This window comes from Macaca thibetana, chromosome X (assembly GCF_024542745.1).
Source record: "Macaca thibetana thibetana isolate TM-01 chromosome X, ASM2454274v1, whole genome shotgun sequence".
NCBI classification, from domain to species: domain Eukaryota; kingdom Metazoa; phylum Chordata; class Mammalia; order Primates; family Cercopithecidae; genus Macaca; species Macaca thibetana.
Window position 1 is genome coordinate 81,983,548 of NC_065598.1, and position 3,183 is coordinate 81,986,730.

At 36.9% G+C, this 3,183-nt stretch overlaps 1 pseudogene; it reads right to left on the bottom strand.

Moving 5' to 3' along the window:
• Nucleotides 1-221: 221 nt before the first annotated feature.
• LOC126946329 (swi5-dependent recombination DNA repair protein 1 homolog) lies at nt 222-940 on the bottom strand (annotated as a pseudogene).
• Between the last annotated feature and the right edge of the window lie 2,243 nt (nt 941-3,183).

The window sequence follows — 3,183 nt, forward strand, 5'->3', positions numbered from 1 at the left end:
CACATTCCATTAAATGTCAAATTTTCTTTGGCAAATCTATCCAAATACTACATTTTCATTTTACAACTTAATTTGTATTTATATAGTAGAGTGTCCTAAATTGATGTTCATCAGGATACCTTCCTCTAAGCCCTAATTGTTTCTATCTTCCATTTAAAATGTATAAGTATCTTTTAATTAAGTTGTTATTCTCAAAGATAATCTGGAGAAATGATTAGGAATTAAACACCTATAAATTCTTCTTCACTTCTGTTATAGTGTAGCAATTTATTATCTAACCCATAGTGGTCTATCAGTTGAGTAGGTTTAGTTTCTTGTTCTCTTCAGACATAGCTGACTATAACTCATAAATCAACAGCTGGCTACAGCTTCTCCATTTCTTTATTAACATCTGTAACTGAGACTGATCAACATTCTTTCATCTATACATTTGGACAAGATTTCGCCTCCAACGAAAGTCTTCTTTCTCCTGAACCTGCTTCACCAAATTTGCTTTTTCTTCATTTAATTCTTGTTTAGGAAGATTCTAATTCAGACTCATTTTGAAGAACACTACATGACACAGAATCAAGTGACTGAGATTCACTCACATGGATATTCTTGAAGGTGTTTTTCAAATATGTGCTTTTTTCAAATTCACTTGACTATGTGTTTAAAATTTTCTTGAAATTCCAAACAGTTTTCCTCTGTGGAAGATGTTGGTTTCTCTGAGAAGTTCTTATTGTTTTCTTCATTCTCTACTTTAAGATGTTTTATCACATTGTAACAGGAATTAAATGAAGAACTTGTTTTCCTTAATCTTTCTTTAAGTGTTGCACTCATAGGTTGTTTTCATGAACTAGTTGTATGTGGAGATGATGGATTCACAAAGGCCTGTGGTACTAGGCAAAACCACAGCTGAGTCTGACTGATTTTCCATCTTGAAAATGAAATATTGGTTTACCTCTCTGCTATACCCAGTGTGAGCAGAAAGCACATGTAGTTGCGGCCATAAATCTATCCTGTGCCCAAGGCGGGGCCATGTGAGAGAGCTATAGTCAATAAAATTTAATTGTACATTTAAAAATAACTCAAGGAGTATAATTGGATTGTTTGTAAAACAAAGGAAAAATGCCTGAGGGGAAGGATACCCCTTTCTCCATTATGCAATTGTTATGCATTGCATGCCCATATCAAAACACCTCATATTCCCCATAAATATATACTTAATATATTTATTAAGTATACTTAATATACATAAATATATACATAAATATATATAGATGTATAAATATATACATCTACTAAGTACTTACCAAAATTTTGAAAAAAAAGCAATCCCATTTAAAATAGCTACAAAAAGGTACCTGGGAATAAACTTAACTAAGGAGTTGAAAGCCCTCTCCAAGGAAAACTAAAAAACTCTAATGAAACAAAGTGAAGAGGATGCAAACTAATGGAAAGACTTTCCAGGCTCATAGATCAGAAGAATGAACATCATTAAAATAAGAAGACTGCCCAAAGCGGATTACGTGCAATCCTTATCAAAATGCAAATCTAACTGATGCCTGATGATCAGAGGTAACATTCTTCACAGAAATAGAAATGACAATCCTCAAATCCATATGGAAACACAAAAGACCCTCAATAGGCAAAGCAATCCTGAACAGAAGAACAAAGCTGGAGGCATCATACTACCTGACTTCAAAATATACTGTATCAAGTTATAGCAACCAAAACATCACGGCATTGATAGAAAAAGACACATAGACTAATGGAAAAGAACAGGAAAGCCAGAAATAAAACCACATATTTACAGCCAACTGATTTTTTGACAAAGGTGCCAAGAATATACATAGGGAAAAGGATACCTTCCTCAATAAATGGTGCTGGTGTTTTACTGTCCCTTCTGTATGGAGCTTTGGACCTGAACCTTCTATGACCCTTCCTAATCAGTATAAATGTAAATTTGCCTAGTACACAAATGCATTCACAGACATACACATATAGATATGCATGAATAATAAGAGAGACCGTCGATCAGCATGTTTCACGTTGGCCACTTGTGAACAGTGATTTCATCCAAAAAGAACATACGTTTTAAACATCTGAGTAGTTTAAGTTAGAAAAAAATGATGAAAGGAAAAAAAGAAAACCGGCTAAGTGTCCTGCAAAGAGCAGTATCTGATGACCACATGTTGTAAACAGCCTGACTTCAACAGTGAGTGATAGGGGACATGTAATAAATCCTGGCAGAACCCAAGAAATTCAGTGTGTCCACATGCAGACAGGAGTATAGTATGGACCAATGTTTCTACGATTTTGGATGAATCTTTCTGTCCCCAGTTAGTTGTGAAAATACTTTTTAAAAACAATTTTAGCCTTTGAAGAGTAATTTTCTAATCCCTTCTGTGCTTTGAAATGTTAGGGATCAAGTTTAGGGGCAAGTTCCCTGTTGGGAGTTCCTTGTTTCCAGGATTTGAACGTGTGCACGACTCGCACCACATACTGCCGGCAGGTGGGGCACTTGCTCATGCGCTTGCTACACTTGGTGCAGGTGATCATGTGCCTGCACTCAAACAGGTAGAGGCATTTTCAGAGGTTCTAATAAATGACATTTCCCAGAAGTGTGTATTTTGTGTGCAAGTGTCAGAAATCCAGTGGTGTTTTCTGAACATCAAAGCAGGGGATTCGATTATAAGGATACAAGAGTGTATCACAAACCCCCAGGTCAGGAATGATACTGGACCTCCAGTATCATTAGAGTTAGAAAGAGCTCAGAAACGAATTCTAGGTTCACCTGGCAGTTCTGTGTCTCTCATCACTGTTTTTTTCTTTACAAACAGATTTTCTCTGCTCTACTGTCCACCTAGTGGAAAATATGGCTGCCTATAGCTAAAGAGGTTTCATAGTACAGATCAGCCATAGAGAAAATTTAAAACTCATGACGGATCTCAACTTCAAAGTGGGTCAGGGGCCTGTCCCCACCCTAGGTCGAGTCTACTGTGGCCAGAGGAACAGGGTTATGCAGGTGATGCATGGCAATGAGTCAGGCATTGTCATGTGCTGAGGACACAGGGATGAATGGCAGGGTCCCTGCACTCAAGTTGTTCACTGTCTAGAAGACAGAAACAAAATCAGAAAACTTAGAATCCAACGAAGTAAGTACTTTATGAACAGTACTGTGGGTTCCACAGAGGGAAA